At 36.7% G+C, this 27,894-nt stretch overlaps 1 long non-coding RNA gene across 1 annotated transcript in view; it reads right to left on the bottom strand.

Moving 5' to 3' along the window:
* LOC112611528 overlaps positions 1-27,894 on the bottom strand; it is a 325,264-nt gene that overhangs the window by 5,295 nt on the left and 292,075 nt on the right. Inside the window, exon 5 of the long non-coding RNA XR_003116678.1 lies at positions 11,844-11,894. This is a non-coding gene — a long non-coding RNA (uncharacterized LOC112611528). The remainder of the gene's footprint in view (positions 1-11,843; positions 11,895-27,894) is intronic.

Raw genomic sequence — 27,894 nt, 5'->3', positions numbered from 1 at the left:
ATATACTTGACAAGATCAGACCTACTGTATTGGATTACACTTAGCAGGTCCCAGTACAGCCTTTGAAACTCCATCTTTTTTTCTGAGAGTGTGACCTATTAAAGTCTCCTGACGGCATAAGTGCATCAGCTGTGTGTATGCACCAAAGTAGATAACATTGCAAATAAGAGTGCTATGCTATCTGGCTTTATCACATTTAGCATCCCTTTTGAAGTTAAAGACAAGATTATCCTGTAAATGCTTGGCAAGCCACAGTTAATCCTCATCTTCATGAGGGAACATGAAAGGACACCCTTAACACTCAATATCAGCTCGTGGTTTTGTGTTATTAATGTGAGGGTTGAATTTGATGCTACAGTGGTGAAACCCATCATGTCACTATTGTAGATGATGCTCCACTAGCCATAACAACAAGGCATTTATTTTTCCATAAAATGTCTGCATTGAATTGGTCTTTTTTATAACAAATCCACTGAAGGTTTCAATGTTGTTTCAGCTTTCAGAAACTAGGAACTTGAAACCATGGTTTATGACAATAGATCTTAAACAAACAGAGATAATAATTTTGCTGGTGTGCTTTTTGGTTGTCAGGTGTGTTTCCTGGTGGCTATCTTTGTCGTCATATAGTAAGCCATAATGTTTCCCTTCCCAAAAGCCTGAGGATATTTTAGTGAATCCATGTTTAGGAAAAACATGGGGCAATTTTGCCTGAGAGACAAAAAAGAACTCATTTCTTATTGGTAGGTCCTTCTGGTCCTGATTATTATGTCAGAATCGGAAGAGACTGAGGCTAAAGATGACTTCTCATATGATTTATAGACCTGGTAGAACTTCACTGTTAATTCCTTAAATCATAAAACAAGTTAGTCTAATTTTAATCAAAAGATTTCTGATTCTTTGAGGTAAAGAGCTTGCATTATTTCAAGTAAATGTGTGTTAAAGACTTTCTTGCTAATTTTAAATTAAGCTTCTAGAAGTATGTACTTAAAATGATTTTAGATATGTGTATGTGTATGTATCTATATATGTAGGTATGTCAAAAAGGAGAAATAGCTTACAATTGAATCATTTAAAATTGTACTTTTTAAATAGCTCTTTTAAATGTACCTGGAATTTACTTTGAAGGTGACTGAGTGATGACATAGAGAAGTCAATGTCATTGAAAGAATAGTTTATTACTTCTAGTACCCAAAAAGAGAAGGCATACCATCCTGTGGGACCACGTGGGCAAGCACCAGGGTTATCAGGAGAAAAGAGTTAGGGGAAGGCGTGAATGAGAGCCTTTAATTCTATAGTGGCAGGACATTGTTAGGTGGAAATACCTCCTGTTGGGCAGGAAGCAAAATATAGGTGTTGGGGTTTGTGGCTGGAAGATTTTTAATATGATTTTTCTGCACCTGTGCAAACACAAGATGGTAGGAATGTAAACTACTTTAGCTGTTAATTTGGCCTATGATTTCCAAGATGCCAAATCATCAATTGCAGAATATTAAGAATTATTCTTACAACACTGTAGACTAACACTTATCAACTGAAATGTCTTTGCTAGATACTTACCAAAAACAGTCTTTTAACTCTTTGAAATTATATTTATGAAATATTCTCATCAATTATTTTGTAGTAGGAAACAATAGAAATACATATGCTGGTAGGAAGCAATTTATCTTTTAAATATATTTCATTCTTGATGAAATAACCACAAACCATTCAGCAACACTTAAAATATTGCTTTTTGTTTGCTTCTTTTGTTAACTTTTGTTAAAGTTGAGAAGAGGCTCTGATAAAATGTGCACTAAAATTGCTGTTTGTCAGCACTGTGCACACCAAAAAAGTGTGTGTGTGTGTGTGTGTGTGTGTGTGTTTAATTGGTTCAATTAGTATTCTGTGGTAATCTGCTCATCACATAGAAACAGCATCTAAGCAGAGGGCTTGACATTCAGAATCAATAATGTGCTGAACATTTAAGTGTCACAGCAAATATCAATAGGCCCAAAGTCATTCACGTGCCGAGCAAAGTCTAATTGGCAATGCAACCAGAATGACCAATTTACTTACAAATACTTCCTGCTGGAGCTCTTCTCCTCATTCATATCCAGATGTGGGCATGTCACAGGGTTGGCAAATTCAGGAGCCCACACTGGCTCAGCATGACTGTTCTCTCTCTCTGAGTGCAGCAGCTCACCCTACATCACACAGGACTTAAACCCAGGCTGTCAGACTATGAATTGGATACTTTAGGGCCAAGTACACAGGACTTCTCTGTTCTCTAATTTTATGTTTATATTTGAGATGTAATTTTTTAAAAGACTGTAAACAAAGAAAATAATGTTAAAACTAATTGAACATGAAAAATCTAGTAGTCTCTGAACAAAATCCATATTATGACAAAGCTAAATGGAGAAGTGGGCTGTAACATATAGCTACAGGCTGAGTAGACATTGTGAAAAGAACCTTGTAACCCCAGGTGATGGGAAGCAGTGATGTACTGGAAATGGAAGGGGACCAGAATATGGAGACATAAAACCCTGCCACTCATTGTTCCTTTGTTATCTTTAACATCACCACTTACCCTCTCTGAGCTTCAGTTTCCTGTTTGGTAAGAGAAGAAAGTATTTCATGTCTTATTTACTAGGTACTGATCAAATGAAACAATCAGAAAATGTAACATATTATTTAGCATTGTTTGTTTCTACCAGCTCATTTGTTTTAAAGTTTAGATTTATACTTCTTAGGCTTTTTTAGAAACAACATAGTTGAATTTAGCCAGACAGCTTGTTATAAATTGAAGAACAACTCTTTTGTATCAACCTCTTATTTTAAGTAGATTGTCTGTATAAATATTATCTTTAAAATAGTTCATTTAAGCACCAGTCTATTACTAACATTGTTGAACAAAAAAATTCCTCATCCTGTAGGTTTCATTTCTCAAAGCACTGCTCAAAATTCAGGTGTCAAAAGGAGTCATGAACATATCACTCAGGTGACAGGCATGTCAGGAGCAAAGTTTGGTGATCCCAGGAGGCCAAGACATGTGAATCAGGCATTCCCCAGCCTAGATCCTGAGTCAATACAAAGCTAGTTCATTAGTACTGGAGGACTGCTGGGGTCGTAAGCCAAGAGGATCATTATTAATATCCATTTATTCAAGACTGCTTTTGTATTATTCAATAAATACCTCTGTGTATAGAACAAGTTTCAAAAAAAACAAACAGAGAATATAAAGATGATTAAGGGACAGTCCCTTATGAGAAAGTATACAGGAAACAAAACTCTCTGTGAAAAATTCCCCAGGCTTTCCTCAACAAAGTCTTCAACCTAGGCATATCCCACATTAGTACTTTTCTTTCTTTCTGTGTGTAGTGGCTTAAATAGTTTTCCCCCAAAAATTCGTGCCTACGCAGAACGAGTGAATATGACCTTATTTGGAAATAGGGTCCTTGCAAATGTCATCAAGTTAAGATGTGGTCATACTGGACTAGGGTGTGCCCTAAAACAAATATAATGGATGGCCTTGTAAGAAGAGGGAAGTTTGGAAGCAGAGCAACCAAGGAGAAAAAGCCATATGAAGAGAGAAGCTGAGACTGGAATTATTCAGCCATGAGAACAAGCATGCCAATGATTGCTGGCAACCACTGGAAGCTAGGAAGAGAAAATTATTCTTTCCTAGACCCTTCAGAGGGATCGTGGCTTTGCTGACATCTTGGTTTCTAGACTCTATAACCTTAAAAAATACATAATTTTCTGTCGTTTTAAGCTACTCAGTTTGTGGTGTTCTGTTATGACAGCCCAAGGAAACTAATACACTAGGGGAATTAAGGCCTGCTATTTCTCTTTGGAGCAAATGCCATTTAGATAGCCAGGGAAATTGATTCAACAGATATCAATCTAGAATAAAATAGGATTGAATGCCAAAAGGATTAGGAAGGAATAGAGAGATCAAGCAGACAAGAAAATTACAGAATTGAATACTTGATTAAAGCTAATTTCTTTGGGTTAATTATACTAAGCTTAATCTAACTCACTTTACTGAGGAAAGTCTTGAAGAAACGTCACTCAAACAGCGACAGTATTAGTATCTCCTCTAAGCAGCCTCTTCCCTGAAGCAATCGGTTGCTGCTGCTGACCCTGCCTTGTTTCTGTCTTTGTCTTTCCAGTTTTTCCACCATGGGACCTGCTGGCGTTTCAAAAGCCCATCCCCAATTCCACAGCCATCCCTGACAAGATAGAAAGCAGCACCAGCTCCATCATTTGCTACAACTTATAAAAGAGAAAGAGAGCGGGAATGTCTAATACGTCAAGTATTACGGTAATTACTTTTACATACATAGATTCATCATTCATTCATCCCTCACTCGTATTTGTCCTATTTTTATTAAGGATTTCTTAAGTGCCTGGCATTAAATCAAATTTTCAGGATTCCAAGTTGGACAAGAGAGTAGTGGTCTCTGACCTCTTTTCCACTTAGGTTCATCTTTTTTTCCCTTATCCTAGGAGTTACAACTTGCTCCATTTGCTGAGTTCCTGTGTGGCCTCTGAGCCTCACCTGACCAAGGATCTAACATTCAGGCACAAACACCTGTCTGAAATTTAAGCCCCATACAGCACCTTTGCAGACCAGTCCCATTTAGATTTGCTTAGTTTCCTGGATTGGGCTTCTTCTCTGACAACTCCCCTTTAGCATTTGTCCTGTTGTCCTTAGGGCCTGATCTCCACTGTGGCACAAAATCAAGCCTAAAATCTAGCAATGGTTGGGGATCCTTGGCTAGCATTTAGTAACTTTCCTTTCTTAGAGTAGAGTCTCTTCCTAATATGCTGCTTCCCCCTAAATCATTCACTTTGTCTGCCAAGAAGACTTTAAATATTCATTTGGTATTTACTATGTGCCAGACACCGTTCTAAAGATACGAGGCTAACCATGATAGGTACAGTTTCTTCTGTCATGGAACTTAGTTCTACAGAAAGCAGTAGACCAAGAAAAGAGGGAAAAACCCATAAAATGGACCAAAAAGCCCCAAGTAGTATACAATAAACAAAACAACTGTCAGGACAAAGGCGTCCTATTAAAACAAAAACGAAAAGAAGGAGCTGAAAGAAAATAAAAGAAGAGGTTGGGGAAGATCTAGCCAAGGAGATGTCATTTAAACTGATGATAACAAAAGGAATAAGTGAAATTAGCCCATAATTATGGATAAAATTACACAAGTCCAGTCTAATAGTCTGTACAAAGACCCCGTGGCATTGCAAACCATGTTGTATTCCAAGAACTGAGAAAAGACACACAGGTAGGGCATTGTTTGTAAATGAAAAGAGTGATTTTATTAGCTCTCTATTGCTGCTGTCACATAATACCACAAACTTAGTTGCCTAAAACAACACAAGTTACAGTTCTGGAGGTCAGATGTTTGAAATGAGTCTCCCTAGGCTAAAATCAAGATTGCCAAGGAGTCCATGTCCCTGCCTTTTCTGGCCTCTAGAGGCAGCCTGTTTTTGCTTATGGTCCCCCTTTCTGGCAATCGCATCATTCCAACCTCTGCTTCTGTCATCACCTCTCCTTCTCTGACTCTGACCTTCCCGCCTCCTTCTTCTGAGGACCCCTGTGATTTCATTCAGCCCACACACATAATTCAAGCTAATCTTATCTCAACATTCTTAACTCACCTCTGCAAAGTTCTCTTTGCCAGGTAAGGTAACATATTTACAGGTTTGAGGAATTAGAATGTCAACATTTGGTGGGGAAGTGGGGGACATTATTCTGTCGACCTCAGTGACATAAAGCAATATTGGAGATATGTAAAAGTTCAAGGCAGAATACTTAAGTCATGGTAAATAATTTGGATTTCGTGAAAATGTGAAACTATGAAAGGTTTTAAGAACATAAGTTGTTTTCTAACATATGTTTTTTAAAAGATGATTTATACAACTATGTGGAGAAAAGATTCAAGATGGGAAAGTGGGCTAACTGGAATCAAAGAGAAAGAAATTTATCCCTGTAAATTGGATAAGAGATGGCAGGTGTCTAGACTAAAATGGTGACAGTGGAGATGAAGAGTAATAGGAAAATTCAATTAAATCAACTGAACTTAATAGTAGAATCTATATGAGCAGAGTGAAGAAAAATTCAAGAATCAAGTATAAATCTCAGGGGTTTTGTATTTTATTTTATTTATTTATTTATTTTGAGATAGAGTCTCACTCTGTCACCCAGGTTGGAGTGCAGTGAGCGATCTTGGCTCACTGCAACCTCAGCCTCCAGGGTTCAAGCCATTCTCCTGCCTCAGCCTCCTGAGTAGCTTGGACTATAGGCACGCGCCACCACACCCAGCTAATTTTTGGATTTTTAATAGAGATGGGGGTTTGCCATGTTGGCGACACTGCTCTCGAACTCCTGACCTCAGGTGACTCGCCCGCCTCAGCCTCCCAAGGTGCTGGGATTACAGGCTTGAACCACCATGCCTGGCCAATCTCTGGTTTTTAAATATGTATTTTACAATGGGGAGAAGAGGAGAAGGGAAGGTACAGGAAGGGAGGGGAGGGAAGGAAGAAGAGAAAGAACTCTGAACTCCCAGGCACCAATTTTTGGCCTCTGACTGTCACAGGTTCAGCTGCTGTCTCTACGCTGGGCCTCTGATTGTCATCTTTACACTTGAAATGATTCTTGCAGTCCTTCTGAATTACATTCTCACCCTCCTGGGATATGATAAAAAGCATTGTTTACCCATTTACACTCTAACTCTAGTTTTTATTTATCTGTTCTCTATCGTCACTGTTAATAATTCCCACTCTTCATTTAATATAAATTTTTTTTATGTTCCTCAGCTAATGACTTCCAAATGAAGCTACATCCTATCTAATGTTAGGATGTTAAAATAATAGTTAATGTTAAAATAATAGTGTCTTCCTAAGAGAAAAGCCCCAGGTTTCCATATAGTCCCAGGACTACTGAAGGCCCTTCAGGAAAAGGAAAATATGTCAATCCTAGAACCCAATAAAGTCAGAAGAGACTTTGAAAAATCCAGTCTCATATCCTTTACTTCATATGTGGGGAAACCAAAGCTTCAAACTCCATTCACTGACAGATGCAGGGCAGATACAAAAAACTCAGACAACAAAAGCCTTCACATAACAAGGACGCCTTTTCCTGAACCATGTTATTTCTAGACAGATAAAAATAATAATCTGATGCCAACATGTTCTTGCCTCCGTAGACACAATAATGATGAGATATATTATGGAATCTCAGTAGCTTTTCTGTACTCTGTGATACTTAAAACAAACAAAATAAAATCTTTTCCACAGTTGACTAAGCCTTCAGATATCTCTTTATGTGAAGAAAAGAATTGGGGAGAATTATGCTGCCCTAACTAGAAGAAAAAACCATAAATTATCTCCATCATGCTATGCTAATGAAAGACGTCCAGTCAGCAACCCTAAAGACTGAAATCGTTCTTTTCCAGAGAAGGGCAAAACTCAGCCTCAATGAGTATTTGGAAGGTGGACCGGGCAACGCTAATTCAATTTCCATGACCAATTCAATCTCTGACCCTCTTTCTCAAGTCCCAGCAGTTCCTGATGATCATCAATTGTGAAGGTCTTTTTGGCTACGCTAGGATCTTAACTAAGACCAATAACTCATTTCATAAGTCACCGAACAGTTGACAAAGGATAATGACTTTCAGTCAATCTTAAGCTGGGGATAGATTCCAACCAAAGACATAAAGGTGAAAGTCCTCTACCCAGTGTCCATTATGCAGCTCCAAGGTAGTTAATTTATGCTTAATGCAATTGTATATTTGAAAGCTGAAAAGACCCAAGTGATAATTAATCTTCAAGAATGCATTTAGCTGTGACTTATCTTGCTGAAAGCTTTTCCCACAATGTACTTTGGAAAGTGGCACTTGCAAACTCCTCCACATTAAATAGGTGTGACTATGTGTCCAGAGGTTAGCCAAACACAGTGTGTTTTTGTAGAACTCTTTGCAGCAGCAGAGTAAAATTGAATTCGAGTTGTAGATACATGATAATACTAGAGTTTTGGTGGTTGATTTTTTGTGCTGAAGGGAAGTTCTATGGTAAATGATAGAATTTTTTTTATATCACTCAGTGTTTTCCAATTGGTAATAAACATACTCATTAAACATACTGAAATCTTTTAACAAGAGCATTTGACTATCAATGGATTATTATTTAACTATCATGGATAAACACTGAGATTCTCGGCAGGTGTAAAGATCTCTGTTTGCATAATACGAAAGTAATCATAGAATTGTTGTAGCTAGTGGAGATATTAAAATTCTCTGACCCAAGCCTCTTATTTTGCAAGTGAGAGAACTGAAGCCCAGATTGCTTGCATAACTCACTGATGCTCAGACAACTTATACAGTTTAACCTAAATTTTTGATTAGTGTCCAAGGTAGCTTTGACTTTATCATCCTTTCTCACCCACATCACATTCTGTTGGAATAAAGCAGAGAATAACACTAACAAATCAAATAAGTAATATAAAAATATAGAACTTTTAAAATAAGTTTATCTATGCATTCGTTGCTTGTAAAATATATTTTGTTCCTGACATATAAGACGCCTTCTCCCAGGAAAACTGGCAAGTCCAATAGGCTGTTTGTTTATTGATTATTAACCATGCGCTGGACAGCACCCAAGATAATTTAAGGGAGAACCCCAAAATGCACAAGGCACTCTTCCTTCGTTGGTAGAGCTTAGAACCAAACTGGAGATAATAAGAATATCAACAATAAAATCAATACTTGGAAAGTAACTTAAGGTTGGGGGAAGATAGCTGTGTCAGAGGAGATATTTGGCAAGAACGAAAATTGCTGTGGTTTTGCCATTTAGAACTCAGGTAAATGGAGGAAACGAAATATTAAAAACTGGAAAAACAAAATCAGCAAAGAAATAAACTAGAAACGACAGTCATAGTATAAGAGGGATTCAAACAACCTGGAGGAAATACAGATCCACTTTGCTTTGGGATGGAGCGTAGAATTCTTGGCTAAGTCGTCTTGGTTTTAGAACTTTGTTCATTGCCACTCTTTCCACTCAAAAACAATGTTTGAAAAATTGCTTTTTTGATGTTATAATTTGCATTTATCACTTTGACTTTGCTACGTCTTTCTGCTCTCAAAAATATTTTTTCATAGCCTTAACTTGGAAATTGCATTTATTCATATGCTATAAGCCAGAAACGATGGGATGCAGAGAGATACTGGAATAAAATGATGAATAAAATGAAGGTGATCCAAACTTTTTACAGTCTATGGGAAGGCATGGAACCAATTACAATGAAGTGTGACAATATCTTTGTATAATAAAGGCAGCACAGGATGGCATGGAAACACATGGTATGGGCACCTAGTCCAAGCTGAGCTATCCATAAAAGATTCTCAGAGAAAGGGGAAGTTGTTTGATACATAAAATAGGGGTAGGAGGGAGGCTAAAATAAGAGAGCTAACAAGGAGGCTTGGAGTAAAAACTTTCAGGCAGAGGGATCAGCAGGTATAAGGCCCCAGGGCAAAGAGGGAACAATAGAAGTTTTAACTATAGTCATGCTTTGTTTAACAGCAGGGATTACTTCCCCCCCAAAAAAATGAGTCGTTAGATTATTTCATCATTGTGCTAACATCATAGTATGTACTTACACAAACCTGGATGGTATAGCCTGTTACATACCTAGGCTATATGGTACAGCCTACTGCTCCTAGGCTACTGACCTGTACAATATGTTACTGTACTGAATAGTACAGACAACTGTAATACAATGGTAAGTATTTGTATATCTAAACATACCTAAACACAGAAAAAGTACAGTAAAAATACACTATAGAAGACAATTTTTAAAAAAGATGCACCTGTATAGGGCACTTACTATAAATGGAAATGGCAGGATTGGGAGTTGCTTTTTGTGAGTCAGTGTGTGAGTGGTGAGTGAATGTGAAGGCCTAGAACATTACCGGACACACTGTATACTTTACAAACACTGTACACTTAAGCCAAATTTATTTTTAAAATTTCTTTCTTCAGTACTAAATTAACCTCAGCTTACTGTAACTTTTTCACTTTGTAAACATTTTAATTTTTTAACTCTGACTCTTTTGTTATGATACTTGGCTTAAAACACAAACATATGGCACAGCTGTCCAAAAATACTTTCTTCCTTTATATTCTTATTCTATAAGGTTTTTCCTATTTATAAAACGTATTTTTACTTTTTAAACATTTTTATTAAAAACTAAGGCAAAAACACACACCATAGCCCAGGCCTATATAAGGTCAAGATCATTAATATCACTATCTTCTACCTCCACATCTTGTCCCACTGAAAGATTTTCAGAGGTAGTAACATGCATGGAGATTTCATGTCCTATAATAATGCCTTTTTCTGGAATACCTCCTGAAGGAATTGCTGGAGGCAGCTTTACATTTAACACTTTTTTTTTTTATAAGTAGAAGAAGTACACTCTAAAATTACAATAAAAAGTATAAGCCAGTAACATAGTTGTTTATGTATGTTATCAATTATTAGGTGCTGTACCTAATTGTATACGTTAGACTTTTATGCAACTGGCATCACAGTAGGTTTATTCACACCAGCATCACCACAAACATGTTAATGATGTCTTGTACTATGACATGACAATGATGATGTCATTAGACAATAGGAATTTGTCAACTCCATTATAACATTATGGGACCATCTTTGTATACGTGGGCTGTAATTGACCAAAATGTCATTAATGCTACACATAAGTGTACTGGATAAAGTACGGGAAGTTGGGTCACAGCTGATAAAGGATTAGGCAGGAGGCAATCATGTGGAAACTTAAAAACTGAGATATAGGATTATATTTTATCCATGGGATAAAAAAATTAAGTTACCTTGACTAGGTTCTCAGGTCAGCATTCTTACGAGGCTTGTACCAATTTTGTTCCTATAACCCATAAAAAGATGGTGTTTCACATGGGACTATGTCCTGTAGAGTTTTAAAAGCCAAGTAATGGATCTTTATCCTGCAGGCAATGAAGGGGAGAAATTCGTTAAATATTTGTTAAAAGAAATGTAACATGATAATGATGTTTTAATGCATATATTTAATAGCAATGCTAAAAAATAATGGCAGGAAAAAAGCAGAGAAAAGTGAAAAAAAATTACATGATGAAAACAATGTCAATTAAGTGGTATAGCAATTGATATGATGTAAATTGAGTGCACTTTGAGGGCAGTAGCCCCGTAAAGATTGGTAACTGCTATGGTCTGAATGTTTGTTTCCCTCCAAAATTCATGCTGAAACTTAATCCTCAGTGTGAAGGATATTAAGAGGTGAGGCCTTTAGGAGGTTATCAGGTCATGAGGTCTCTGCCTTCAGGAATGGGATTAGTACTTTCATAAAAGGTCTTGAGGGCCAGGCGCGGTGGCTCTTACCTGTAATCCCAGCACTTTGGGAAGCCGAGGTGGGAGGACAATGAGGTCAAGAGATCGAGACCATCCTGGTCAACATGGTGAAATCCCGTCTCTACTAAAATACAAAAAATTATCCGGGTGTAGTGGCACATGTCTGTCGTCCCAGCTACTCAGGAGGCTGAGGCAGGAGAATTGCTTGAACCTGGGATGTGGAGGTTGCAGTGAGTCGAGATCACGCCACTGTACTCCAGTCCGGAGACAGAGCAAGGCTCTGTCAAAAAAAAAAAAAAAAAAAAAAAAAAAAGGCCTTGAGGGAGCCTGTTTGGCTCCTTTTTGCCTTTCCACCGTGGTAGGACACAGTACTTGTCTCTTCTTCTGTGTGAGAATGCAGTAAGAAAGTGCCATCTTGGAAGCAGAGAGTAGTTCTCACCAGACATTGAATCTGTTGGCGCCTTGCTCTTGGACTTCCCAGTGTTCAGAACTGTAAGAAATAAATGTCTGTTATTTATTAATTATCCAGTCTAAGGTTTTCTATTATGACAGCCCAAACTGACTAAGACAATAGTGTACTTATGAAATTCCCTTTCTCTAATTCCAATTAAACCTACAACGTAATCATTTTTGACCATTTAAGATAGATTAAGTTTAATAATTTTGACTTTGTCACATCTGTCTAGCAATTTTGGAGAACAATGTGTACAAAATCCATAATTTGATATTGTATAAAATTAGTCAAATATATAAAGGTAATTGCAATTTGAAATATATAGATTCTTTAGAGAAGATGATTAATCATAACGTATAAGTAGGTAAATTTAAAGAGCACCTGCTGGAATACAAAATCTTATCTCTAGTCAATACTAGCCATTTTAATTAACTTAACTCTGTTCTTCCTTTGGCAAAAGAATGCCTGGTTGCAGCTCCATGAAAAACAGCACAGATTTGTTGCCACTCACATTTCTCACTCTAACTCTTCCTTGAAACATTAAGATTGCAGGCATCAACATCGTGGGTAAAGGATATTAGCTACTCCAGGTGTGTCAAAAGATGCAAACAGACCAGATGTTCTATTCTAAGTCCTGTTTTTATTTAAGGCTGGTGGCTTTCACAGGTAAAATTACGGTGGCCTGAGGCTGTTGTATTTTTTTTACTCACTTCATAGTCCAATTAAAGAATTTTTCAGAATTATTCAACTCTTTTTTTTTTTTTTTTGAGATGGAGTCTCACTCTGTCACCAGGCTGAAGTGCATGATCTCGGCTCACTGCAACCTCTGCCTCCCAGGTTCAAGCCATTCTCCTGCCTCAGCCTCCTGAGTAGCTGGGACTCTCCGCTAATTTTTGTATTTTAAGTAAAGATGGGGTTTTACCATGTTGACCAGGATGGTCTTGATCTCTTGACCTCATGATCTCCCTGCTTCAGCCTCCCAAAGTGCTGGGATTACAGGCTGTTCAACTCTTTCTTAGTCTTGCCAACTGAACTAACTCCACTAGGGGCCATGTATCAAAAGTTGACACTCTAACTTGACATACTATTTGGATAGAAAATGAGTGGAGCAAGGAAGATACTGGCAACATTGTTGGGAAATGATATGAGAAGAAAGGGAATCTATACTGACACTCAAAATTCTTTCTGAGGAAGGGAGGCTGTGACCACTTACATGGTAATTATGTTCTCACTCAGAACCACATTCATCCTCCAGTCTTCTCCTTCTACCCTCTAAGTCTCACTCTCTCCCTCCCTCCTTTCTTTCACCATTCACTCTCTCTAATACCTGCCTGCTGGTTTTCATACATAGCCACAGCCCCAAATTTGTGACACAGCATTGCCACTTTCTTGGTGGTGATTCCCACCCACAGCTCTTAAGTCATGTTATTCTCTTTCTAACTTGTTTTCTAGTTGAGTATTGCCCTAGGAATTCTTCTTCATACAAATGTTTAGATTGCTCATTTAATCAGTATAGCAGTCTGACAACTCACGGCAGTTTGCAAATTTGGATTCTGAGATTCAAAGTAATTTATAATTCAATGTAGCATGTATCTGGGTGTGTTAAGAAATAACATAACATGGCAAGACCATTTTAAAAGAATCAAATGATAATTTAGGCATAATAATGTAGATTTTTTTTCTGTTGTCATTGGCATTCCTGACATTTATAGTCTTCTTGCAAAGGATCAAAGAATGAGACAGTACTTCAGCACTTTGGCCTAAAGATTTATTTGACAAAAACATGTGATTTTAAATTACTGCCATGTTCTCCTCAGATGAGTAGTGTTTGCCTTCTTTGCACTTTGTGTTTAGTGTTTCATTTCGGTACTAAAGTTTCCATGCTTAAATTCATCTCTAGATAAAATGTGTGTGCAGTTGGAGGGGAAATGTTTAAACAATAAGCATTCTAGTAGTTTCATGGTCTGATAGCCATGTGCAGTTGTTAAGATTGCAGGAGGCAAACTCGAGAATCATTTCCCAAACTCAACAGTCTGAGATATTATTTTGTTTACTTAGCTAATGCTGTTATTGATCAAATTCTCTAAACTCAGTGCAAGGTTTTATTTGATATTGGAAAACCTGACCATCAACCACATGAAGTTAAAATCTGCATTCTTGTTAAAGGGAGGACATACACCCTCAGAGTAGCTAGTTAGAGGAAGGGGAATTGAGCAGGGGGAGATCTTTCCTGAAAGTGAGAGGGCTTAATGTATGCCCAAGAACCACAGAAAGAGCTCCAAAATGGTGGCACGGCTCCAAAACACCACAATAGCTATGTGAAAGATTTAAATTTTTGTTGTTGCTGCCATGAACACTATATTTCCCAAAATATTTTGTATATGTAGACATTTCATGGAATGGCTTTGATGGATAGCCACATCAGGAGATTGAGCTCCACGTGGAGCATGAGCACAAAGCCTACACCAAGGAGATACACCAAGAGATGGGCATTATAACGCTGTTCAAGCTTGGCTGAAGGGGAGACACCAGGCCAGAGATTCTTAGGAAATTGCAAAACCCTGGAATTTTTGGAAATTATAAGACCTTGTAATGTTCCCAAAGTCTTAGAAAAGACATGAGGCATCTCATAGAATGGAGGGTAGGGAGTGGGTTAACTGAGCTTGTTATTTTTTATTCTCATTAGGTACGATGACCTCTGTTAATATTTAAGTTATATTCCATTTTTGTGTTTATTCCCAATGATGTTTTAGGTTAAAAAAATGTACAGACTGTCACAGGATGAGTTTTCTCCTTTCTGTTTATTTTTCTGTTCATGTTTACTTGAATCTATCTATGATTGTTTAAAAATGTGTCAGTGCTATTTATTTGAATAATTCTCCTGGATATTCAAAACTCATCAATCATTCCATTATTCTTATTTATTTTTTTTCTGCTCCCCTGCTCCTTCTTTCCACACTACTTGTCTTATCCAAAGCATACAGCTTGGCAGTGCTCTTTACTGAAGTCCCAATTGACAATAAGTACATACAATTAGCCACTTATTTGCAGATTTAATTCTACCCAGTGGAATTAAAGTTGGTAAATTTCCTTATGTTCAAAATTTAAAAAAAATATTTTTAAGTTCTTTTATATTGTGAGAAGTTATTAGATCACTTTAAACCTGCATATTATAAAATGGCTTAACCATCATAGACAGTATTTCCAAGGCACAGGCAGGGTTCCATTAAACTTGTGAACCTAGACAACCTTTAAAAAATAGATCACACTTTCCCAAAGTGAACCTGACTTTGAATACTGACTTTGACATCAAGTGGACCATAGAAACACAGACTGATGGAACTGGCAGGAAACTAAGAGATCATGTAATCCAATTTTTAGATAAAGATATTGAGTGGATAAAACACTTGTCTCAAACTACACAGTTAATTAATGAAATAGTTTAGATCAGAAACTGTGTTCTCTGACTTGCAACAAAGGAAGTGAACAGGGTTTAGTAGAATCACTGGAGTTTTTGGAAGAACTTTATCTATTGTCCTCCTTATTATGGTCCTATGATATAAGTTATATTAACCAACAGGCATTAGGTGGGCACTTATAGTTCAAGTTCCAATAAAAGCACTCTGGTACATTTTTAAAATTATTCCAAAAGAGTTCCCAAAATGAATATATTATTTAAACTTGCTTACAGCTTCCCATGATTGTTACTTTAAAAGAGAGACTAATACCTTTTGGAAACATTAATTATTGTATATTTAATAAAATTAGTACATAAACCTACAGTGATAGCTCATGAGATAGCATACACTCAAACCATATCCTTAGACCATCTTGTTAAATGGGCCCTCCAAGTGAAGGAAAATGTTACTTGCATCTTAAGCAGTGCTGTGACATGTCATTGTTCTTGGACTAAATTGTTAATCTACAAGATGCTAGCCTATATGAAGCCAATGCAAAGTCAAGTAAACACTTGTTAGGTCCCAAGTTAGTGGGTCTTGTTCCACACAACAGTTTCTGACACAGAGCCCTAGAATGAGAAGAATCTGAGAATGCGGCATGCAAGGATATCATTCATGGAACTGATCATATTGCACTGAACATATTGGAAGTCCTTAATTGATGCAGATTATGCAAAAGAAGAAAATAAATTATATATACACACACACACACACGAAAATTTGTTTGAATAGGCAATTTACCTAAGACCAAAAAGCAGAAAGATCCAATCCTTCCATAGTACTATATAATTTTATTTGTCCTTGTTACTATTTTTCCCACTGTCAGATTCGTTGATCTGTATCACGGGTTCCCTTTGCTTCAGTCCTTTGCTTGTTTTGAGCTGTCTATGGTGCTTACCTCCAACCTTGAAATAAATGTTTTGGACTAATCGAATCTGCAGTTTCATAATGATGTGGAGCCTCTCGTATAAACCAGGTACTTCTCTTCTATCTCGCCACTATCTCTGTACAGACCTAAAGTTAAATGAGACAATCCTCTCTTCCATTCTCCTCCACAATGCTGTCCCATGTCTCACCCTCTCAAGACTCTTTCTCAGCCCAGTTTCTCTGTCACAGCTTCTGATTAAGTACATAATCAAACAGAAGTTACTGTCATGAGGAGAAGTGTTTGGTACAGTGAAAGACTATTGAGCTGGGTGTTAGAAAGTCTGATTTCCAATATGGGTCTAATGCTGAGACATATGACCTTTACCAAGTCATGTGAAATCTTAGAAATCTGTTTTCTCATTTATGAAAATTAAGATAATGTTATATTCTTTATATTATCCCCAGAAGATGATAACAAGACTTACATGAGATAATAATGCTAAACATCCATGGAAAATAATTGTAATAATTCATATTTGAAAGATATTTCATGGTTTAGTCAAAATAATCAATAATTATGCTCTTTCTTCAAGTTTTCTTAATTCTATCAGATGGAAGATGAAGTCTTAATGTAATCTTAGAGCAAACTATTTATTCACCTAGTAAATAAATGAATACCAAAAGAAACATGATGCCCTGAGAACTTAGATGTTTAGAGTTAAACTTAGAAGTTAGACATGTTGGGACTAGAAACATAATAATTAGAAAATAAGAGAAAATCAGGTATTACACACTGCTTTCTCTTCTTTTCCAGGAAAATGGCGTTTCATCTCGTAGGAAAACAGCCACTGTGTGGGTGTGAGGAGAAGCAGCCTTTTATACTGAAAACAAAAATGAAATTGAAAGAGAGGTAAAAAATAATATCATAGCATTAAGAAGAAACACAGGAAGGAAAGACAGAAGATAAAAAGGAAAGAAAGAGGGAAAGAGGAAGGAAGGAGGGTAGAGAGGAAGAAAGGGAAATGAAAGGGTGAGTGGCACAAAAGAAGAAAAAAAGGAAGAGGAGCGAGAAAAGGTGAAGGAAAAGGAGAAAATGAGGGAAGGAGAAAAAAATAAGCTATGCATTAATAAATTGAGTCACTGGAGTCACTCAACTTTTCTAGACTTGATTTCTTTAACAAATAAAAGGACTTGGACTAGAAGATAGCTAAGATCTTTTCAAAATTTGGAGGAAGTTCTTCCATTTTAATTCTCTTTTTGAACTCCACGGAACCATGAGCTACTCCCTTCGTGAAAGCAAAAGCTAGAAAAACACTGTTATGAAACCTCACTCTGCAATATATTTTGTGACAAAGAAAAGAAATAGACAGACAAGGATACTTCTGCTATACAGTAGGGTTATATACAGAACACTTTTTGACCTTATTAAAAATTATCAAGTCTTTCAACACAAGGCTAATGTGTTGAATGTGGCTGTTGAAGCTGTCTGTTAACCATTAAACTAAATAGAACACCATTTCATGCCTGACTTCCTTCAGCTATATGAAGATTGCTGTGGCATGTTAGAAAAGGTAGTGGGAACTCAAGGAAATAAAAAGTTCCTCTTTGTGATGGTTGACAGTCTCCTCTGATTTAAAATTCTTTTAAAAAGAGCACCGATCCCCGACTCCTGGAAGCAGCACATTTTCACAGATGACACTGCCTACTTGGGTGATAGCACAATTGTTTGTCTTCCTCAGAATAAAAAAGATAGGAATAAAATGAACTGGTAACGCAGAGCTTCACAGATAATAAACATAGTGATAATACACTGGCCTTGGGAAGCAGGCAGTTTAATGAACAACTCTTGATTTCACAAGGCCAGTTTGACCCAAAGCAAAACTGAAAATCAGGTAGGACAAAAATTCCCTCTGTCACTCCAAGGTTTCACTTTGAATCTCTCTTTCCTCAACTTTTCCTCCCCTTTACTCCTTTTTGTTTCTTAGAATCCAATAGTATCTTACCCTGGTTTCTTCTGTCTTACTCTGATTTCTTTTATCATGAAGTTTATAACTCATTAAGACTGAGGTGTTAAGAACATACTATGTGGTCTCTCCTGAGATTATCTGATTGCTAAACAGAATACCAGCAAGAGCAATGGGGTAAATGCAACATGACATAATAAATGTACATAGGACTAGAATCCAGGAGTTCTGCCTTAGCTTCGTGGACAGGTAGCTGTATGACCCTGGGCAATTCACTCCTCTGAGCCGTAGTTTTTTCAAATGAAATATGATCTAGAATACTTTATAATTCAGAAATCAGTCCTTTAGGGTAGAGTTTCAGGACTCAATGGAAGAACACATGGGAACATTTGGAAAAACTTGAGCAAGTCTCATTTCATTTCTACTATCATGACACAGGCCTTTATATTCTCTCACAGATGAGGTGGGTTGAATGAAAGCAAATATAAGCATTATCACTTACTTGCAAATATAGGATAATCCTTTTTATAACATCAGCCTAAAGGTGACTCATGACTTAGCAACATCGCTACGTGGTTGATGCACGGGCCACCTTTATCTCCCTCAGGAACAACCGGTATCACTGACTGAAAATAGTGAAAGTGCCCACTCTTCTTTCATTTTCTCTTGGCAGTGCCAGTAAATCACTTTAAACATGATTCCTGCTGAGCTCATCTGCACCTGACAAAGTAATGTGACAATATAATACAGTGAGTCTATTGTTGGTGTCCTACAAATTAAACAAAATATGATAAGTTTATTTTACAAGTTCATTTAAAGAAGGCCAATGAACTCTTCTTTATCTCTTGAGAGAGGCTAATCTCAGGATAAATGGCTGGCAGGAGTAAGAGAGCATTCCCAGCGAGTATCTCAGCAATTGGAATAGTCAGAGTATTGCATGAGAGGGGATAGTCTGTGAGAAAAGATGAAGCTAGATAGGGGAAACGGTGCACAGTGACACAGAAAAAGACTTTTTCCACTGCCAAAGGGAATTTAATCCCAAGGCTGTGGCTGATATTTGGGAAGACATAGGGGACTTTTATACTTGAAACTCCTTAATATTCAGTGACCTTTAGAAGCAGATCTGACAACTAGTGCCCATGAGCAGGGCTGATACTGTTGATTGTACAGTGTATGCATGGTACAGAGGTACTCAGTCAAGGAGGAGGTAGATAAGACTTTAAATCTAGTCAATACTGTATTCACCAAGCTCTGCATCTCGGTATAAGGTTGTATCTGCCCTGGGGATGGAGGATCATGTACCTCTCTAATTGCACAAAGATGCCCTGTAAGTTAACAGGAGCCCTGCCCCTCAGAATCACTCAGGAAGCTTGTTTGTCAGGTAGACTGGTTTATTCTGTGCCTATCTTAGACACCTACAGGAGTCCTCTGCTTATCCATGGTTTTTGTTCCCACGGTTTCAGTTACCTGTGGTCAGCTGCAGTTTATAAATATTAATGAAAAATTCCATAAACAAACACTTCCTAAGTTTTGAATTGTGGATCATTTTGAGTAGTGTGATGAAATCACACAATGTCCTTCTCCTTTCCACTCCATCCTGCCCGAGATGAGGATTGTCTTTGTCCAGCATGTCCATGCTGTCTATGCTATCTGCCCATTAGTCGCTTAGTAGCTGTCTCATTTATCAGATTAACAGTGCAGGTATCTCAGTGTTTGTATTTAAATAACCCTCATTTTACTTAATAATGGCTCCAAAGCACAAGAGTAGTGATGCTAGCAATTCAGATATGCCGAAGAGAAGTTGCTAAGCGCTTTCTTTACATGAAAAGGTGAAAGTTCTCAACTTAATAAGGAAAGAAAAAACATAAATGCTGAGGTTGCTAAGATCCACATAAGAACAAATCTACTATCCATGAAATTGTGAAGAAACAAAAAAGAAGTTAATGCGTAGTACATGTTGTCTCAGTACTATTCATAGTTTCATGCATCCACTGAGGGTCTTAGAATGTACTACCTGTGGACAAGGCGAAACCTTGTTCACAGGGAGTACTCCAGCTTAGACTTACTGAGTTAGACTCTTCAGAAATGTGGTCCGTGTGATTATTATTTGAAGAGTTGTGCAAATTACTCCAAGAGGCGGCCAATTTTGTCAACTACTGACTCACAGCATCAACCGATATATTTTCTCAACATTGCTATTTCCCTAATACACAGTCATAAAGGTAAATAATATCTCTCCATCTCTATCTGTATCCCTATTAACTCTATATCCATCTACCTTCTACTTCTAAGAACCCAGGACATTACTATCTGCCAAGAACCAAAGACACAAAATTAGGTTACTCTAGAAAATATGCTCCTTTGTTATGAATAATAAAAGTATCAGGATTGTTTTTCTCTTCATAGCTCTTCTGCCTTCTCCTCTTACTTCTTTCAGAGTGGTGCAATAGTATTAGATCTGCATTCTCTTTGAGAGGTACATCGTACCATAAAGGGCTTAGCATGAGAGAAGAACCTGGGGAAAAACCATCATGGCTGGATGCCTTATTCTGTCTCTCATCCTGGCTTCAAAGAAACAAGTAGAAGAAGTTCCTGAGGTTTTAGCTCTTTAAAGAGATCCTCAAGACAGGAAAGTCCAAAAGGAATGCAGAACATTGTTGGAATGAAAAATTGTGCATCTACAGGTAATAAGTCCTCAGGAAACCAATTATGCCAACAGGAGACTATAGTGAACATATCTGATTGAGTCTGCAAAATGAAAGTCTAATGATCTTGTAAATCCTTACTTAATACACTTCTTGTTTCCAAATACTCATTAGCACAATTTCCCATGTCAAAAACTTCCTATGGATCAGTATAGAGTTCAATAAATCACTGTAGATCTTTGTGCTTTTCAAAATTTCCAGACACAAATGGTCACACTATTAAAATACGTATATACTTTTTAAAATGTCAAATAACTCAACATGAATCATTTCATTGTTCTCTTTGGCTTCATCTATCATGTCCATATAAAGGATTCCCAAACATGTCATCTTAGACTTCCCTCTCTCATGGATTACAGTCTTATATGTCTTCTTACAGAAGAAGTGTACATTCTTATCTATGTGTCTTGAACTCAGCATATATAAAAGCTGAATTCATCATCTTCACTCTCAAAATATTTCCAAGTTTGTATTCTCTAGCTGTGAGACAACATGTTTTCTTGTTACTCCTCCCAAAATCCCAGTTAAATTTTAGTGTTTTTTCTCTTTCTCCTTTCTACATCTAATCAGGACTCAAGACATGTCCTCTATCATGGTATTTCCTAAATCCATTTCTTTACTTCAATTCTCAGTACAAGTGCCTCTATCCAATTTTTGAAAACCTCAAGCTCAGACTCTGATAACTATTCCTAATATGTTTTCTTGTTTTCAGACTCTCAATGATCTAATGTATTTTAGACAGCAATAGGTAATTAGTATTATTAAAGCAGACCCTTCTACTGTAACAAACAACAACAATTATTGGAAACTTTCGAAGTTCTCTATGAAGTTGATTCTAAAGCAGTTGGAACTACCTTTCCAACTTTACCCTACACAAAATTTTTCACATTACTTAAAATTTTCCAAACATGAGTAACATTTTTCTACCACTACTCTTTCATTGCTTTCACTCATTGGCCTGCCCTTTCTGTATCTCTATTCTCTATTGAAGTCCTTTTTATCTTTTAATACCAAACTTCATCCTTTCTCTACTGTACTTTTCTTCATCATCTCAACCAGAATGGGCCTTCTCTGGCCTCTGCACTTAGTTCTTATCTTACCAATTGCATGTATGCATTGCTTTGAAATGCAGATATTTACGTATATTACATCTTTCTTACAGGGTTTTTCAGATCAGCATAAATGGCATTTCTCAAAAAGTAGAACTAACTAGAAATAGAATTGGCCTCTAAAGGAAGAAAGGAGTTATTGATCACTGGAGTTATTCACAAACAGAAGCAGAGGCTATAAGTGCTTATGATACAAATATTAATGAGGCCATTTAAGAATCATATAAAGGTGAGACTAGATTATCTACAGTAAAAGACATTATACATTGACGTTAAAGGTATATTTTGCTGACTATAAGAAGTAAAAGAGTTCATGTATTTTAAAATGTATACTGAATATCAATTACACATAACAGATAATGCTAGGCACTATAGGTGAGTAGTTAAAAACATAGATATTTTCATTTGCTTTTCCTTTTGTAGAAAAGGCAAGACTCCAGTAATATGGTAGACTAGAGACTTGCACTGATCCTGCCGCTGACACAATAAAAATTCTGGACTATAACTATAAATACAAATACATACACAGTTTCTAAAATTCATCCAAATGTCACAAAAGTGTAAGATATTCTTACGCAAAAAGTGAAAAAAAAAATAGAGTAAAATAAGAACTCAGAGAATTAAAAAGGGAACTTGAAGTCGGCCTTTGCCATTTGCCAATTTGCTGAACTTTAGATCCTATAGACGGCTCTTACAGACCGAACAGAAAACAACAACAGTAAGTCCCAAATCTACCCTAGTTTAGAATCTAAAAGGAGGTGCCCACACAACTACATCCTCACTGTAAGTTGGTATGGTAACCAAACCCTTTTCCCATCCACCTTGAAGGTCATAAAAGTAAATGCTTCTCAGCATTGATGAAGAGCAGAATGGAGAAATATTTACTGAAACCAGGACATGCAAGTCAGCCCTTACATAGATTTATATCCCAAATTCATACCATTCATGAACCATAAATACCTCAGGCAAAAAACTTAACTCTGAGTGTCACTAGGCTGGTGGTACCTTCAGATATCCAATAAAAGCAAAAGCAAATCTCTGGAAGAAACAATCTTCGTCTAAGGCCTCAAGTAATTTCCTCCAAGAAATATTTCAAAGACAAAAATACATTTTTTAAATACACAGGATACCATGAGCAAGAACCAGCAGAAATGAACAGAGGGTTTTAAAAGATCTGTAAAGATTTCAGATATAGAAATAACTAGAATGAGTTTACAGAATAACTATTTACTTTTAAAGCAACTTAGATATCTAATGTGAGACTATGGTAGAATGAAGATTATGGTGAATTCCCACCCCTAAAAGCAATGATCAAATTGGTCCAAATGGTCAAAACAACCATTTTGCAGCTCCAGCAATTTATCAAAGAAAAACAAAAAATCCTGAGCATTGGCTAGTCATGAAAAGTTGCTAGAACTTTGAGTAGGAGCTGCATAGTCTGCAATCCTTTTGCATGGAGCTGCTGCCATCCACCCTCTACCAGCTCCAGCAACAAAAACAGTAGAGTTACCAGTGTGGGCTGGCCAGGAAAACTAGGGCTACGTCTTCCAGCAAGAGTAGGCCCAATTTTAAATGGAGGGTGAACATGCACAGTAGTATTGTCAGTGAAAGTAACAAACTTGCTACCAAATGAATGAGAAAAACCTACAGTTCTGCGAGCCGAAGTTTATGATGCTGATGGGGGTGGGCAGTGGGCCATCATATATTTTATGGGGTGATCCTGTGAGAGCCACAGAAGAGAAGAGAGAAGCTCTTCACACATTCCTGGTTGACTAGCTTTGTCCAGTTAACAAAGTGCATATATATCAGGCAAAGAAATAAAAAGAATGATCTACACTACTCAGGGAAAAATCAGCCATTATAAATTTAACTCCAAGGGGACACAGATAATGAATTTAGCAGACAATCATTTTAAGCACTTATTATAAATTTAGTAAAAGAATTAAAGTAAGCTCTATTGAGTGAATTAAAGGAAAGATGTGATGACAACTTAAATAACAGGAAATTTCACTGAAGAAATAGAAGCATACAAAACCAAATGTGCATTCTAAAGTCAAAATAAAATATAACCAAAAGCAAAACAACTAGGCAGTAGGGAAAGTAAAAAATAACTGCTTAATTTTAAAACAAAATAAAATGCAAGCTTGAATATGTGCAGAGAACAAACATCCTTAAAGAAAAACACAGATTTTGCAGCAGCAAATATAAATTCCAGAAATTAAAAAAATACATTATTTGAAACTTAAAACTTTAGTGTACATAACAGAAGAGAAAGTTATCAAAGTGGAGCAGGGATCTGAGAAATTATCAAGAATAAAGTAAAAGGAGGCAGAATGATGAAAATATAAAAGGAAGCTAAGATGCATAGAGGATAGAGAGAAAAATATCTATGTTTATTCCAGAGAAGAAAAGAAAAAGTGGCAGAGACAATATTTTAATAAAAATGGCTGAGAATTCTCCAGAATCGAAGAAAGACATCTATATGTGTGTGTGTGTGTGTATATGTGTGTGTGTGTGTGTGTATCTGTATATATATTTAACAAATCCAATAAATACTAAACAATATAAACATAATAGAATTAAAACACAAAACTCCAATAATAAAAAGAAAAAACAGCTAGGGAGAAAGAGAGAAAGAGAAATTATCTTCCAGGAAATAACACACTGACAGCTGACATCTCATTGGCAAAACTAAAAGTTAAATACAGCGGAATAATATCTTCAATATGCCCAGAGAAAAAAGGAATGTCAACTAAAAGTTCTACGCTGAGTAAAAATATCTTATGATAGCAATATGAAGATATTTTCTGAAACATGTAAGCTGAGTTTACATCAACAGACCCTAACTAAAGATAAATAAATAAATAGTAAATAGTACATAATGAGCAAAGTGATAACAGATGGACAATCAAATCTGAGATGAAAAAAATGATGGACACTAATGTGATAAATTTGTTAGTGAATTTAAACAAACATTAACTGCTTAACATAGCCATGTTTGATGATATTTGCTTATAAAATGTACAAAATCTCACGCCCATAATCCCAGAACTTTGGGAGGCCAAGTAGACCAGATCACCTGAGGTCAGGAGTTCGAGACCAGCCTGGCCAACATGGCGAAACCCCATATTTCTGCTAAAAATACAAAAATTAGCTGGGTGTGGTGGTGCGTCCCTGTAATCCCAGCTACTCGGGAGACTGAGGTAGAAGAACTGCTTGAACCCGGGAGGTGGAGGTTGCAGTGAGCTGAGATTATACTACTGCACTTCAGCCTGGGAGACAAAGTTAGATTCCATCTCAAAAAAAGAAAAAAATAATGTACAAAATCATGAAAGGATAAGTCAGGAGATGGCTAAAAGTAGTTTATATGTTTTTAAGTCCTCTATTATTTAGAAGGATGCTAATGATACTAAACAATTTTAGACTTTTCCTAAGTAAAGTATGTTTGAATTTCTAGGGTAACTACTAAATAAAGCAATACAATACTTCCCAGTTGCTAGCAGAAAGCATGAAAGGAAACAAATTAATCTCAACAATTTCAAAAAGCAGACAGGAAGGAAAACATGGCACAAAATATTTTGGAAATGGGAAGCTTGTAATAAGATGTTTGATCCAAATTCCAATATATTAGATATTATATTCCAATTACAGTAATAAAAACTTGGTTAATTCGAAAAAATCAACCAAACTGAAAAGAATCCAACCACCTGTGATTTGTAATAAGTTTAAAACCTAATGATACAGGCCGAGTGCGGTGACTGGGTAAACAGGAATGATTTTCCTATCACTATATACTTTGAAGCAAAAGCATTACTAGATATAGGTAGTTCATAATATTAATAAGTTGAATTCATCCATAAGTAAAATAATTTTTTTTCTTATTATACTTTAAGTTCTGGGGTACATGTGCAGAACGTGGTTTGTTACATAGGTATACACATGCCATGGTAGTTTGCTGCACCCATCAACCTGTCATCTACATTAGTTATTTCTCCCAATGCTATCCCTCCTCTAGTCCCCCACCCCGCAACAGGTCCCAGTGTGTGATGTTCCCTTCCCTGCGTCCATGTGTTCGCGTTGTTCAACTCCCACCTATGAGTGAGAATATGCAGTGTTTGGTTTCCTGTTCTTGTGTTAGTTTGCTGAGAATGATGGTTTCCAGCTTCATCCATGTCCCTTCAAAGGACATGAACTCATCCTTTTTTATGGCCGTATAGTATTCCTTTGTGTATATGTGCCACATTTCCTTTGTCCAGTCTATCATTGATGGGCATTCGGATTGGTTCCAAGTCTTTGCTATTGTGAACAGTGCCACCTAAACAGGTATGTGCATGTGTCTTTATAGTAGAATGATTTATAATCCTTAGGGTATATACCCAGTAATGGAATTGCTGGATCAAATTGTATTTCTAGTTCTAGATCCTTGAGGGATCGCCACACTGTCTTCCAAAATGGTTGAACTAATTTACACTCGCACCAACAATGTAAAAGTGTTCCTATTTCTCCATATCCTCTCCAGCATCTGTTGTTTCCTGCCTTTTTAATGAATGCCTTTCTAACTGGTGTGAGATGGTATCTCATTGTGGTTTTGATTTGTGTTTCTCTGAAGACCAGTGATGATGAACTCTTCTTTCATATTTTTGTTGGCTGCATAAATGTCCTCTTTTGAGAGTGTCTGTTCATATCCATAGCCCACTTTTTGATTTTTTTTCTTGTAAATTTGTTTAAGTTATTTGTAGATTCTGGATATTAGCTCTTTGTCAGATGGATAGATTGCAAACATTTTCTCTCAATTCTGTAGTTGCCTGTTCACCCTGATGATAGTTTCTTTTCCTGTGCAGAAGCTGCTTAGTTTAATTAGATCCCATTTGTCAATTTTGGCTTTTGCTGCCATTGCCTTTGGTGTTTTAGTCATGAAGTATTTGCCCATGCCTATGTCCTGAATGGTATATTGGCTAGGTTTTCTTCTAGGGTTTTTATGGTTTTAGGTCTTACATTTAAGTCTTTAATCCATCTTGAGTTAATTTTTGTGTAAGGCGTAAGGAAGGATCCAGTTTCAGTTTTCTGCATATAGCTAGGCAGTTTTCCCAACATCACTTATTAAATAGGGAATCCTTTCCCCATTGTTTGTTTTTGTCAGGTTTGTCAAAGATCAGATGGTTGTTGATGTGTGGGGTTATTTCTGAGGCCTCTGTTCTGTTCCATTGGTCTATGTATCTGATTTGGTACTAGTACCATGCTGTTTTTGTTACTGTGGTCTTGTAGTATAGTTTGGAATCAGGTAGCACGATGTCTCCAGCTTTGTTCTTTTTGCTTAGGATTGTCTCAGCTATGTGTGCTCTTTTTTGGTTCCATGTGGAATTTAAAGTAATTTTTTCCAATTCTGTGAAGAAAGTCAATGGTAGCTTGATGAGAATAGCATCAAAGCTATAAATTACTTTGGGCAGGTTGGCCATTTTCACAATATTGACTCTTCCTATCCATGAGCATGGAATGTTTTTCCATTTTTTTGTGACCTATCATATTTTCTTGAGTAGTGGTTTGTAGTTCTCCTTGAAGAGGTCCTTCACATCCCTTGTCAGTTGTATTCTTAGGTATATTTTTGTCTTTGTAGCAATTGTGAATGGGAGTTTACTCATGTTTTGGCTCTCTGTTTGTCTGTTATTGGTGTATAGGACTGCTTGTGATTTTTGCACATTGATTTTGTATCCTGAGACTTTGCTGAAGTTGCTTATCAGTTTGAGACATAATTTTAAACTTAAAATATAACTAATAATGCAGTCTCAATATGTATAGAAATAATTGAGATATCTTCAAGAAGAAATTGGCAATTCACAATCACAATGAGAGATGACATATATGTTATATAAATCATAAAGAGTTATTGATTTAGAAGAGTTTATAGTATAATTAGTATATACTGGAGCTACTGA

The sequence above is a fragment of the Theropithecus gelada genome, chromosome 18 (genome assembly GCF_003255815.1).
Source record: "Theropithecus gelada isolate Dixy chromosome 18, Tgel_1.0, whole genome shotgun sequence".
NCBI lineage: Eukaryota > Metazoa > Chordata > Mammalia > Primates > Cercopithecidae > Theropithecus > Theropithecus gelada.
Note: the sequence above shows the minus strand (reverse complement) of the source record. Positions and strands in the feature narration are given on the sequence as shown.